Source organism: Rhincodon typus, chromosome 3 (assembly GCF_021869965.1).
Source record: "Rhincodon typus isolate 14 chromosome 3, sRhiTyp1.1, whole genome shotgun sequence".
In the NCBI taxonomy this organism is placed as follows: Eukaryota; Metazoa; Chordata; class Chondrichthyes; order Orectolobiformes; family Rhincodontidae; genus Rhincodon; species Rhincodon typus.
In genome coordinates this window covers 26,320,233-26,335,074 of record NC_063334.1, presented here as the reverse complement: position 1 = coordinate 26,335,074, position 14,842 = coordinate 26,320,233, and the positions used below count along the sequence as shown (strand labels likewise).

The 14,842-nt window shown below is 39.5% G+C and overlaps 1 protein-coding gene across 9 annotated transcripts in view; it reads left to right on the top strand.

Annotated features, from left to right (window-relative positions):
* Nucleotides 1-3,155: 3,155 nt before the first annotated feature.
* Nucleotides 3,156-14,842, top strand: part of LOC125482845 (phosphatidylinositol 4-phosphate 5-kinase type-1 beta-like) — a 95,156-nt gene continuing 83,469 nt past the window's right edge. For 2 of the 9 annotated variants that reach the window (XM_048595401.1, XM_048595405.1), the window contains exon 1: nucleotides 3,913-4,096. The gene's annotated coding sequence lies outside the window, so the exon portion shown is untranslated. Of the gene's footprint in view, nucleotides 3,352-3,912; nucleotides 4,097-4,525; nucleotides 4,578-7,586; nucleotides 7,684-14,842 lie in introns of those variants that run through there. The other 7 variants (XM_048595399.1, XM_048595406.1, XM_048595398.1 and 4 more) reach the window with 7 other exon arrangements.

Genomic DNA, 14,842 nt, shown 5'->3' with positions numbered 1-14,842 from the left:
GTAGCCTCTACGTGCAAGTTGAAAGCTTGTCCAGAGAAAATGGCGAGATACAATCCAATCTCACATGTGATCCCCATTATCAGCCTGGAACATAATAATACTCAATAGTGCAACAGAAATGTGAGCTTGAGTTTCCATAATTGAATACATTATAGTTGCTTCTGAGCAAATGATGGCTTACATTGTGCTGAAGTATCTCCTGCGTTGTACTGCAGCAATGTAATGTTTTCTTTGGTTCATTGATCATATTTACATAACCTGTGCAGAAACTAAGACTATTTCCTTTTATACTTCCATCTCCAAATGCTGCAGTTATCACTCATACAAATAGTTGACAGTTCTTCAGATTCAGCAAGGTTTTTACGTATTATTGATGGCTGCTGGTTCACCATTTTAATCAGCAGTACAGTGGTTGTTCTTTTTTTGAAAACATAATAACAGTAAACTGACCAATGTACTGCTGTTTTAATCAGCAATGCAGTGGCTGTTCTTTCTTAAGACTGTAATAAAAGAGAAATTACAAATATATTGTTTAAAACATTTGGTCAAAGGCAATCACTTAACCCTGACTATACCAGTAAACCAAATGTCCAGACATTTATACAATGAGATGAAAATTCTGTTATGATTATAACCCCTCCTAAATAGGCTCAGCAGCACTATCTAATATGGAGAAGGAAGGAGTTACATTTTGAGTTGGCTTTTCATAACCTCAGAATACTCCAAAAGACTTTGCAGCCAATTAAGCACTTTATGAACTGTTGTAATTGAATTGTTGTAATGTAGGAAACTCAGCAGCCAATTTGTGCACAGTATGCTCCCTGCTGTCAGCAACATAATATATTTGATAAAGCAAAATGGGGAGAGATGCAGTGTTAAGGGTTAACACTTAAATATGTCAACAGTAAACTATGCCAATAGTGATGTAAGAGCTCACATGATGGCAAGGCTCTGAAGGGAAATTTCATACTGCAGTCCTGATACTAAGTGTAAAAGTGTAAATAGTTCATGTTTACTAAAGAGTAGTCTTAAAAAGACCTTTGACTTCAATGTTGAGCATCTTACCTATTTCAAAACTCATGACCCTAATAGAATAATGATTATAAAATCTATTTATTAACCGACTATAAATCTATTCAATTAACCAATATTGTTGAAGGGATAAATATTGATCATGGTGGAGCTCCTTAGGTCTTACCTAGAGAATGATGGGAGACTGGAATTCACTGCCTGAAATGTTCTTAGGTGCAGAAACTCTCATTGCATTTATAAAATACACTTGGATATGCACCTACAAGGCTACAGATGGAGCCTAGAATATGGAATTGGACTGGAATTTTTTTTTGTCAGTATAATGAGCTGAAAGATTTCCTTCTGTGCCATTTTTTAAAATCTTTCTGATGCCGTGGGTATATTCTTTTAAAAAATAATCAACATTAAACCACATTCCTGATTTTACATTAATAGTGTGAGATCAATGTGTTGAAGAAGTAGGTGGGGGTAGGGTGACTTTGTGGTCTTGCAAGGTCATCATTTCCTAAAAAAAAATGTCTGTTTCACTGCCAGGAACTTTGGAACTTGATAAAGGAATAAAGGAAAGTAACATGACCTGAAGGAGAGAACAGAGTCTTCTTTAGAGAAGGCGTATTAGAAAGTGGAGGAGTCTTAGGAGTATGGGAGCATGACAGCAGAAAAATGATGACACAAGAGAATTGATAAGCAAATGCAGCAGGGAGAGCAAGTGAGATACAAACTTAAGTTGAAAGGTTCGCAAAACTCCACAATCTCTACAGCACTGCTGTAAGTACAGTTGTTGGTTTTGGTAAGCAAGCTTTCTGCCTGATTCATAGAATCACATTAGCGTTCACACATTTGCAGCAGCATTGATATTGAAAAGTTTTTACAACCTTAATCTAGGCGTTGAGATTGTCATGCTGGTTGTCGCTCCAAGATTTTGTTTTCTTCCGCAGTTTGATTGGCTAGGAACACCTTTTTTTGCATAACAAGAGAAAATTACAAAGGGGATCAGTATTAAGGCCTAACTAATGAAGAAGAAAATTGATAGCTGAGCCAAAAGCAAAATGCGTCACACATTGGTAGTATTCAGGAGCAAACATATTTTTAAAAAGTGTATTGCTCCCAACTTTAGCCCCTCCTTTGTTTTTGGTCTGTTTCGATGCAGCAAAAGGAAGGAATTGTTTCTAGTGGAAGGAGGTTCAGTCACCAAAGGGCACAATTTACAATAATTGGCAAAAGAACCAGAAGCAGAGGTAATGTTTTTACACAGTGAGTTCCAATGATTTGAAGTGCCAGTAGGAGAAGATTTGAAAGTAACTTTCCAAAGAAACTTAGATATGTAATAAAGGACAAACAGATGTTTATATAGCGTCTTTCAAAATCTCCAGGGCATCCCAAAGTGCTCTACAACCAGTAAAGTACTTTTTGAAGTAAAAGAGAGAAATCATAGAACATAGAACAGTACAGGCCCCTTCGGCCCACAATGTTGTGCCGACCTATTATCCTACTCCAAGATCAAACTAACCTGCGTACCCTTCGTTTTACTATCATCCATGTGCCTATCCAACAGTCACTTAAATGTCCCTAATGTATCTGACTCTATTACCACTGCTGGCAGTGCATTGCACACACCCACCACTCTGTGTAAAGAACCTGCCTCTGACATCTCCCCTATACCTTCCTCCAATCACCTTAAAATTATGCCCCCTCATGATAGCCATTTCTGCCCTGGAAAAAAGTCTCTGGCTATCCGCTCTATCTATGCCTCTCATAGGCATGAAATCACTTAAAATGCTCAGCTGAACTCCATTCTGATGAACTCCATTCTGATGAAACTGAAACGTTAAGGAGGCTGTCTAAACTGCTGACTATTTGCAGCATTTTCTGCCTTTTTACTTCAGATTTCCAGTGTTTTGTCCAGATCCTTTAGAAGTTCAGCCAAGGATATCCTAGAGAAGGAATAAATTGCAAGGCTATGGGGAAAGAGGAGTGGAAATGATTGGGTAGCTCTTTCAAGAGTGGGTTGAATGACGTCCATTGGAGCTGTTTGATTCTCTGATTCGCCAACAGAGGTGAATTGCAGGTGGGGCTTTGACACTATGGAACCAGCCAGTAGGGGGTGCACGTTTCACTGCTGTGTTGCAGCCAGGATCTTCTTAAGCATTCTGTAGCAACTGAATGGAAAACGGGAACTTAGTTGTGAGGGGAATCATTGCAAAGTGAGTTTTCGACCTGGAAAGGAAAACAACATTCTGGAGCTGTGAAACAGACCTCTCAGCAAGGAGCATGCTGACACTCTCCCTGGTTTCAAAATGTGACCTATTTTAAGGCAAGGTATTTTAAAAGCAAAATAGGTACAGCTCAAATGGTATTGCAAAATTTGTGTCGTGTTTACTGGTTTTAAATCTCGGTATCCTCTTTCCCCGGGTCTACATCTAGACAAGGGGCTGTGGGAAGGGAGAATCATGCCTGTGAAGATCTAAATACAATCAGGAATGTAACTTGTTAGAAATCAGGATTTATTGCATGGATGAAGAGGTGAGAAAGATGTAAATTATATTACATTGCTGAATCTGAAAAGATTCTGGCGGATATTAATCTCCCATTAATGAAGGGCTGTTGCTGCAATTCTTTGGGGGTTGGAGGGAGAGAGGCAGAAACCTCCACTACCATTTCAATGGTCTTAGATTCCCTGGGGGAACCGAATGAGGAGGTGCAAATAAATAAACAAACAAAATCAACTCCCTTCCTGGTGAAGATCAGCAGCAACTACCCCGATTTGTGCTTAGGTTTTTTAGTTGTTGTTGTTGTTGTTCACGTGTTAATAGCACTGCAGGGTTTTTGGGCTCTTTCTGTGCACCGGAGTGGGGACATTGGACCAAACAATAGCTGTGCGTGTGTAGGGGAAGGAGCGGGGGCGCGCAGAGGCTGCAAGGCGCGTCTCCGCGTTCTGGTAGCTTGAGCCAAACGGGCAGAGAGAGAGAGAGAGAGAGAAAGGAGTGAGTGAGCTGCTACAGCCCCGGGCCCTGGGAGAAGCCACACACATTCACACCTGTAACACAGAGAGGCAGCATTGCAGGTAAATAAACAGCAGCGGAGGGGACTGGAGAGACGGAGAGAGTGAGGGGACAATGAAGTAGAGAGCAGCAGCAGAGAAACAGGGCGAGAAAAAAAATGCACCGTTCGTAAAAAGGAAAGATGCTCAGTATATTTGTACCTTTTTGTCACGTCAGTGGAGATGTGATATGCTATTTAAATACCTTGTTGGTCCAAGACTAAGGTTCTAGTTTTTCTTGCAGGTGCATTGAACAAAGATGTGCTTTTTAAAAAAAACTTATGTTAGGAAAGGTCCAGTTCTTGTGGTTACAGCCAGACATGGATTCTTGTGAATACTAATGTCTGGATAAGAGACAGTGTTCAAAGCTAGATGCGTCAGGATTTTTTTAAAGTGAAGTTGTTTTTGGAGTGAATTAATTAATGAGAGTCTCATTTTATATTCGGTTAACAGGGACGTTGAAGGAGGTTTTGGGGAAAATAGACCTAGCTATCCAACTTTGCCAGTGAGTAATGTGTGTCCTTTTAGAAAAGAGACTGTTGGCATTGTTTATACTTTGTAATAATATTAGCCAAATGTTTCTTTCTGGCATTAAAAACTTTATTACATTAAAAAATAAAACTGCCTTGTCAGAGTTTTGCTGTAAATGTCACTATTGAAAAGGACCCTGTCTGAATTTTGTTTTGGTCATACATGTGTATATTTTAGATAAAATGTTATTGTAAACAGTGTCAATTTTGCTCAAATCTGTTGGTATTAAAGTAAAACTGAAAGTGAATCTGTCTATTCAAGGGAAATTTTAAAATGTTTCAATGCAGATTGTTTTTAAACATTCCTTCCCAACTACTGAAGCTTCCACCATTCTTTCTAAATGGCTGTATGGTTTGTTTATGCGTTAGAGGTGGTGATTTCTTCCCTGTTTCTGGTGAGGTTAGTTTTTTTTCCCCTATGGTAACTACTTTCTAATCACCCTGTTCAGGGTTGTTATTACACACCTCTAGAGCAGGTGGAATTTGAACCATGGCCTCCTGCCTCAAAGGTAGGGATACTACCACAGCACCACAAGAGCCCTCCGGTTAGCTGTAGTCAGAGAATGGGTTAAATTGTTTTATCTTTTTAAGGAAATTGTTTAATTGGTGCCTTTAAATGGAGTTAGGCTTGACTTAAACAGCTCTTAACTCTGTGTTGTGTTGTATTGTAATTCTAGGAAGCACGTTTAATCTAAAATTGAGCTTTTATTTTCCTTTAAATGTCACTTTAAAATAAACTGTTACTGGGTGATTGAGTTTCTAAAGTTTTTTTTTATATACTTTGACAAGGCAGGAATGTTTATCTTATCAATAGAGGTGTGTAAATGTTATGAAACAGTCCTGGAGGTGACTTCCAAATTCTCATTCCGTACTCCTTGCAGAGTATGCCAAGTTAGTAAAGATACATCATCTGCTTCTTTCTGGCAAGTCAGCTTTTGTCTTGCAAATTGCACAGGTAATTGCACTCCTGCGTTTCAGGCAGGAGTGGATGTGCAAATCCATAGCTGTTTCTAAGCTAGCCAATCTTTTTTAAGACTTTCAAAAGTGCTGCTGTTTTTTTAAAGTTTATGCTTTGCATGTTTGAATGCAGTCAGCTTCTGCAGGTATACAGGATTAATTCAGGCAGCTCTCTTTATACTGGCTCCACAGCTAAATTAGTTTACATTAATGAATTCTGTTTCATAATTAATGGGTTTTATTTAAAGTGTTGGGTAACCAGAATGATTTGATCTATCTTTTGTCATTGAAAAATCATCAGAGGGTTAATGTAGTGTAGGGAACTGGTCTCCAAAAGTAGCAATGTCATTGCCCCCTCAACGAAACAATAACTTGGACTTAGGATTTTTAACCATATTAAAACTGCTAAGATGCTTCACAGAAATATCAGACAAAATTTGACACTGAGATGCAAGATGGAATATTAGGACAGGTGGCAAAAGCCAAAGAGTTAATTTTAAAGAGCGTCTTTACAGAAATAGAGAGAGAGAGCTGAAGAGGCTTCAAGTCTAGGTGACTGAGAGCACAGCACCGAATGGTGGATGATTTAAAATCAGGAATGGCCAAGAGGCCAGAATTGGAGGATTGCAGAGATTTAAGGTTTGTAGGGCTGGAAGGAGGTTACGGCAATAGGGATAGATGAGGATAGAGAAATTTGAAGATGTGCCAGTGCAGATTAGGAGTGAATCTTGCTAATGTTTTACTGGATAATTGATTAGAAAAAAAACTACCAGAACTACAGAATGCTGCCCTGTAGTGATACATTCACAAGTGGTTTGTGGAGCAGTACTGTGAAACAAGCAGGTGATGGTGAGGGGAGGGAAGTTGTTGAAGGTGATCTTCACAGATGTGGAATAGATATTATCTAACAAAGTACATAATTTGGACTGGTGGCAAATATAGGTTAACATTTACATGCTTTGCCTGTTCTATTGTGCTTTCTAACCCTGTCACCTTGAGGTAGACTTGTAGCGAGTTAAAGTCAGAGATAGCCTGTAGGCAAATTGTAAAATTGCTTACATTGGTGTAAGCATCACTCCATGCATATAGTGTAGCCGAATCATTTAGAGACTTCTAATATATACATTTTTGATACCTACACTTGAACTTGTAAGGTGTTTGCTACAATTTGCTTACTGACTGAACTTATAACCTAAAATACATCATCTGGTGTAGTTGTCATACCTGATACCTTTTTGTAGGTCTAGTTGAACAAACAAATTTAAACAAATAACCACAAGGCTGTGTGCATGTAATAGTCAGATTTGAATATATATTTAAATAACACTTAATAGTTTGGGAACATCACATGACCTTTTAGCTCCTTTGGTGCTGGAGAGGGATTGCATTTTGACTATTTGAACCTCTCTCCTCAATTTGGTTTACATTGCAAAAGTGTAAATTCATAGCACTGTGCAATAATGTGATTTTATGTATGTAGCTAAACTCTTATGAGAAAGGGAGACACTTCAGGAAGTGCAGGGGACTGGGGGAGAAGTCCAGCTTCCTATGTGGTTTTTTTTGAATGTTTCTGAATGTTAGCATTTTATTAGAGCTTGTGTCAGATGGGCATTCTGGTTTATGCATTTTATTTTGTGCTGGTATCTATTTTTCTTCTGGATTCAGATCAGCAATTAGGAAGAAATACACAGGTCGCTCAAACCCACATGTCTCCAGTCTAATTTTATTAACAGATAACATTCACATGAGCATTAGTTTACTCCATGCAGGAAATACAACTTGCAAACTAAAAGTCCCAGTTGTACTATTATAGGCTAACAGTTGGTTCTACATTTTCCTTGAGTTCCAATTTAATATACTAAATTACTTTCAAATTGAGTTAATAGAAACACAAGTGATTGCATGTTGCTTAAATCACCTCCCACTGAAGTTCTTGGACTGAGTATAATGAGTAAGCTGCTGTGATAGTGTAGTGGAAAGTTAAAACTAAGATATCAGCTAACCGCTTACTTCAAATTGTTTGACAGCTGAAGAAAACAGATGAGAGTCTCTGGCCCTTCAGAACCAGCTCACCCTCTATGTGGAATATGACTGGATCATGTCCTACATGACTTGAAAGCAGAAGTAAGATTAATGTATTCTCCCCTTGCCCCCCCCCGCCCCCTCCCAATTTGAGCACACAGTTTTTTTTGAATATCCTTTATTCATTCACAGGATGAGGGCATTGCTGGTCAGGCAGCCTATCCCTAATTGCCCAGAGGGCAGTTGAGTCAACAATCATTGCTGTGGGTCTGGAGTCACATCTAGGCCAGACAGCGTAAGACAGCAGATTTCCTTCCCTAAAAGACTTTAATGAACCAGATGGGTTTTTCTGACAATCCACAATGGATTTGTAGTCATCGTTAGACTCCTAGGTACAGATATTTATTGAATTCAAATTCCACCATCTGCCGTGGCGGGATTCAAACCTGGGTTCCCAGAACATTACCCAGTCTCTGGGTTAACAGTCCAGTGACAATACCACTAGGCCATTGCCTCCCTTGATATGGGGAATAATCAGCACCTGGCATTTCAGGTTACTTTTATAAACCAGTATTAATAACGTCCACTGTTTATTGAGATTTTAAATCATGTTTTTGGGTATCCTAGAATTAGTTTATCAAGTTGCTAAAAATTCCCAGGTGTATTTATTTGTGTTCTGCCTGTATGCACCTTGGGATTTTGCCTGTCTCCCCTGAAGAGGAGATTTTAGGAGAAATAAAATAAGTTAATCATGAAAATAAGTGATGGTCTTGAACAACAGCTTGCATTTATATGGCATCTTTAAGGTTATGAAAGTGCCCAAGGCTCTGGTGACCTTGTTTTAATCAGATAAATTGGTGAGTGGAAAGGGATGTGGAGAAACCCTGAATGTTGTAGCTGACCTTTTTCTGTATTGTGCAGTACAGTGTGTGTATTTTATTCTGTGCCATTGCTGTAGCATATTTGAAGTGTTGGGTCTCAGCACACTCTCAAGGTTGCCAGGCAACAGTATGTGTGCAATGTTTTGTTTCATTCTCAGTGGGGACATCAGCTGACTCTAATCGGTTGGGATGAGGAGTATGGGGTCCCTGACCCTCATGCAGGTTAACTGTGAGATTCTGAACACAAAGGACATCATGCAAAGTGTTAGTTTCTTAATTCTTTTTGCAAGAAATAAACTGCAAAGTCGTTAGCAAGTGCAACACTATTCAAAATTACTTATGGTGCTTGAAAGTCCAAACCATAACGCACTGATATGACATCTATAATGTGATTGTTAATAGTATATTTCATGACCTCAGGATGTCCCGAAGCACTTGCAGCCAATTCTGGAGTGTACCTCTGTTATAATGTACAAATGTGCTGCAAATTCCCACCAACCACAACTAGATAATAATCAAATAATCTGTGCTGCAAATGTTGGTTGGGAATTAAATACTGACCAGAAAACAGCCCCTAGTGCCATGACATGCTTTTATATTAATCTGAGGGGGTTTTGGCTTAAGACTTCTTCTGAAAGGAAGATCTGCTCTTATGATCAGCAATTTCATAAACACTGGGATGCTGCCTGGTGTTTGATGGCACTCTTATGATATGTCTTGAGATGTTATATCATGTTCAATATGCTAGGTTGTCGCATTTCTAATGCAGAGCTCCAGTGTCCGAATAAGGTAGGGTATGCCCAGTTTATCATTTGCTGGAGCAAATGAAGTCTGGCTTACATGCCTCTAAGCCATTCATGTGAACTGTAAAATCTTTTGTTCCAAATTGTTAACTACTTGCGAGTTAGCAACAAAATGAGAGATTCTTTTCATGTCCCCATGAAGTATCCCAAGAATATGGATAAACAATGTTAATGAACACAGCTCTGCTGTATATGCCTAGTTCAGAGTATCAGTTGCTGCTTTAAAAGGCCTGAGCTCCTTACATTGTGGGAGTTGCATGCAGACGTGATGTGCCATACAAAAGGCTGACATGATGGAGACAGATCTTGTTCATGTGATTTGGAAAAATTCAAATGATATTAGAGTTTGCATGTGGCCATTTACACAACAGTAGCACCCCCTTTTTTTTGGCATTTAATTTGCTCAATTTATCTTCCGCAATGCAGAAGGACATCATTTGATTCTGGCCTGTAAATTAATTTGAGAATAAAACTAATTCTTGTGCATGGATAAAGTAGGGAAAGTGAGTGGCACGGTGGCTCAGTGGTTAGCACTGCTGCCTCACAGCGCCAGGGACCCGGGTTCGATTCCACCCTTGGGCAACTGTCTGCGTGGAGTTTGCACATTCTCCTCCTGCCTGTGTGGGTTTCCTCCGGGTGCTCCGGTTTCCTCCTACAGTCCAAAGATGTGCGGAGTAGGTGGATTGGCCATGCTAAATTACCCGTAGTGGTTCAGGGATGTGTAGATTAGTAGGCTTATAGGGGGCTGGGTCTGGGTGTGATGTCCTGAGGGTTGATGTGGACTTGTTGGGCCAAAGGGCCTGTTTCCACACTGAAACGATTCTATGATTCTAAGGAGTTCTAGAACAATGAAATACAAAAATGTACCCATCTAAGTATTTCCATAATACAGCAAGTAACCTCGCAGTCTTAAAATTAAAGCTTGTTTCTCCTCAAACTGTACTTTGGATTGAATATTGAAGGAGCTTAAATGGCTAATTAGGGAAAATAATTGGAGATTGCATTGTTTGTCACCTTGCTACATGATATCATTTTGGTTTCAACAAGACGCCTGAAACTCCTTAAACCTGGTGTGGTTGACAGATGTCAAGAGTGTTCTTCTGTTACGATGGTAGTATCCCTACTTCTAAACTCAGGCCTGGGTTCAACCTGTTCCAGACGTGTGCAATAACATTTCTGAGAAGGTTGATTGGAGAGAGAAGAAAGATTACAGATGAGTGTTCACAGGTTGCAGGATTTTGTGAAGAGGGGAAGAATTTAGTGAAGGAAGAACTTGCATATAAATCTTTTGCAATCTTGGGGCATTCTATGTTGCTGGACAGCTAATGGAGCTTTTGTTTAAAGAAGTCATTGTTGAAATGGAGGAAATGTGGTTGCTAACTTGTGCAGAGCAAGCTCACGCAAACAATGTGCTAATCAGTTCTAGTGATTTAAATGATAGGATGCTAAAGAGAGTTCCCTTTCTCATGGAGGTAAATTATCCCAAGAGGTGAGACAACTTTGGTTTAATGTCTCATCAGAAAATGACACCTCTGACAGTGCAGCTCCCCTTTGGTACTGTGTGTCACTGCTAACATTGATCGTGAATTCCTCTGGGACTTGAACACTCAACCTTATGAACGTTGGCTTCACAACAGGGAAGATTTTGCATTGATTCAAGTAACTAAGTGGTGAGGGAAGTTAGATTATGGGGAATAGTTTCGTCTATCATTGAAACTTATTACAAGTGGCTATTTGGTCTACACTCGAGAACAGACAAGTCACTCATAGCCCATCTATATCTGGTCGGTTTAGCTCAGTTGGCTGGATGGTTGGTTTTACGAAGCAGCATAATGCCAACAGTATGGGTTCAGTCCCCATCACTAGCTGAGGTTACCATGAAGGACTGTCCTTCCCAACCTCTCCCCTCGCCTGAGGCACAGTGGCACTCCGGTTGAACCACCACCAGTTGACTTTCTGATGAGAGAGCAGCCATGTGGTCTGGTAAGACGATGGTAATTCTCACATCACAAATGTGCTTTGTACCCAACTCAAGAAAATTTTCATGTCCTAGGAAAGGCAAAAAAAACCCTCTTAAAAAATGAATTCACTTCTGAGTTCTGGATGGAGAATTTTAATTTTTGCTGGGGAAAATGGTTAAACCAACTTTTAATAAATGGTGCGTGCCCCTATGGTTTACGTTAGGGTTAAGTTAAATGCATAGTATTTCTCAGTTTTTCAATTTTATTCATTTGTAACCAACTGTAATTTTCCCTTCACTGTATGCTGTTGTGTTTTCACAACAATTCAAAAATGCATTAGCAAATTTGTCATTTAAATCTCACATTTTAATAGATGTGGAGTGAGTTTATGATTTTCCTTGTTTTGATGAATCTAATGTTTTTGTAAAATCATTAAATGAATCATAGAATGGTTACAACATTGAAGACCACCATTTGGCCCATTGAGCCCATGTTAGCTTTCTGCAAGAGCAGCTCAGCTAATCCCACTCCCCTTTCTCTTCCAATCATGATGCTAACATTCTCTTTGTGTTTCTTACTGAGTGCTATAATTGAATTGGCCTCTGCTGCCTTCTGAGGCAGAGCATTCCAGATAAGAACTGCTTGTTAAGTTAAATAGTTTTTTCCTCATGTCACCATTTGGTTCTTTTGTTGTTTTAACTTCAAGTGACATCCTCCAGTTCCCAAGGTGAGTGAAGAGCGATTTTTTTAAAAAACAAAAGGACACGGGGGGGTGGGGGGCAAAGATTTTATGCAGGGTGGTTTGAGTATGCAATGAACTTCCTGAAGAGCTGGTGGATGTGGGCACAATTACATCATTTAAAAGATACTTGGGTAAGTACACGAATAGTAAAGGTCTGGAGGGAAATGGGCCATGAGCAGGCAGGTGGGATTAGTTTAGTTTGGGATTATGTTCAGCATGGACTGGTTAGACCGAAGAGTCTCACAGACCCTATGACTCAATCCTTCTGCAAATGGGAACGATTTCCCCCGTTCTACTCCAATCAGAATGTGACTTGTTTAGGACACCGTAATCAAATTTTCTTTGAAGCTTCCGAAAGCTTCTCAATCCATCCACATATCAGAACTCCCTCATCCCTGTAACCATTGTTGTAAATTTTTTCTGCCATCTCCCTAAAACCTCCCAATCCTTTCTAAAATACGGCCCCAGAATTGGGGACACAACTTTAGTTGTAATTTAGAAAATCTTGCTGACATTCTTTTTCTCTCTCTGAAGCCAGTCAGTTCTGACTCCTACCAGTTCTGTTAACTGTCCCTTTCAGTATCATAGAAATTGTCATTGCACAGTATTATACAATCTCCCACAGTGCAGATAGAGGCCATTCAGCCCATCGAGTCTGCACCGACCCTCCAAGGAGCTTCCCTCCCACCCACCCCCACCCTATCCCTGTGACCCCACATATACCATGGTTAGTCCACCTAGCCTACACATCCCTGGACACTATGGGACAATTTGGCACGGTCATTCGACTTAACCTGCACATTTTTGGACTCTGCCAGAGCACGTGATGGAAACCCATTAGACATGGGAAGAACGCACAAACCTCACGCCGAGGTTATAATCGAACCTGGCTCCCTAGCACTGGGAGGCACCAGTAGTAACTACTGTGCCAGTCTTTCATATTCTTCAGCTGAAGAATCTACTTCTGTTTTTCTTCCCTCCTTTCCTGTGCCTGAGATAAGGTGACTCTACTGTTTGTTCCTTTCTAATTTTTAAAAAAGTTATCTCCTAGGATAATTTTTTGTCGCACAGACTTTTTTAATGGAAGTTCACCAGTCCAAAAAGCATTACTAAAGCTCCAGTGGCTGGTATCTGTTTATTATGCCATTGTTCTTTCTCCTGACCAATGATTTTAGCAAGTCAGATGTGTAGCGGTGAATTTAGTTGTTCTGTTCTGATCACCATTTTTGTTACATGATGTAATGAACTTCCTGCTATGGATGTAAGAGACCTTTGGCTCTAGTCTGAAGAACACCTGGGAACTCCAAGGTGTCTTGATTAGGTATCTATCCTTCAACCTATGTCAGAGAAACAAACTATTTGATTGTTATCACGCTGCTATTTGTGGGAGTTTGCTGTTTGCAAATTAGCTGTTTTATTTCCTACATTACAACTACGTTTTAAAGTTACTTCACTGGCTGCAAATCTTTGCAGTATTTTCTTAGTTTGTGAAACGCAATAGTCCAGTGCAAGTCTCTCAGATCCACAAGGAGTGCAGAAAAATTCAAGTTCAAAGGAAACTTATAATTTCAACATCAAATCCAAGTGTTTAGTTGATCTTTGTTTCTCTTCCTCTGTTCCTCTTGCAGAAACAATGCTGGACTAAACTCTTTCACCCATTAAGTTTGAAATTAGTTCATGTTGATAATGGTACTAGCTAAGTAATGCTGAATATGAAATATGCCCAGCTTACGTAGATCAACTTGCACCAAGCACGCACATTACAAATTCTGACAAAAGCTATGAAGTGCTGCTCCATTATCAGATGATGTTGGTTAAATAGCTTAAAAAATGTTTATTGTAGTTTAATTTTTAAAAATATTTTGTGCATTTTCTTTTAAGAAACGATTAAACTAAACTGACTTGTTTATCAGAAGTGGGAGCTTTCTGTTACCCAGGAAACCTGGTATTAATTTCCATAGAGAGTCATTTTTAAAAAATTTTTTCTTGGCTATGATACAAAACTGCAATCGTCATCTAATTAGGATGAAAACGCAGCTTAGTAAATGGCCATTATAATGTAAATCTGGTAACATGTCAAAGAGGAATTTAGAGCAAGCTGGGGATTACTTCTAGTTATCTTAATGCATGTAAGTTTGGCACATGGAGTGCCTCATATTTGAACATTCATCTGTATTCCTTGCTGTGATTAGGGGCCATGAAAAATACTACAGGGGCACGAAAGACAATGTTTCCTTCATTTTCATCAACCCCCTTCTGGTTATTAATTCTTAAAAGGGAATTTGAAGGGGGTGAGTGATGGGTGGAAGATTAATGGATAATTCTTGACTGTCAATCAAAAAGCCCTACTGGCTGTAGGAAGATGAGAATGGACGTGCAAATTGACCAATAGCTGGATTGTGAAGGCAGAACAGTTAGGCAGAGCGTACCAGGTAATGAAAGCTCCAGAAGTATGTTCACTTGGAGTTGATAACCATAAATATGCATTTTTGAGCTGTTGTATAATCTGGTAATGTTTTTATTGAGTTGGGTGAAAATGTCTGTGGCAATTAATTATCTTTTGTACATGTAATCTTGCACAGAAAAAGTCTTGCTTGAAGACTTTTTTTGTTTTACAGTTTAATAAGTGATTATTGGTTTTTGCACTTCCTTCAGTTCTTCATGATGAAGGGGCTTTCCTATGGTGCAGCAGCAGTGTCCCTACCCCTGGATGAGGAGGCCTGGGTTCAAGTCCCACCTGCTCCAGAGGTGTGTAATAACATCTCTCAACAGGTTGATTATTAAAAGAAAAGTTAATTTTTTTTTAAAGTTGGTGACAGGAGGGTGGGGACGGGTTTGGTCACCAGAAAGGTTGGGTTTAAGATAACTGGGGAA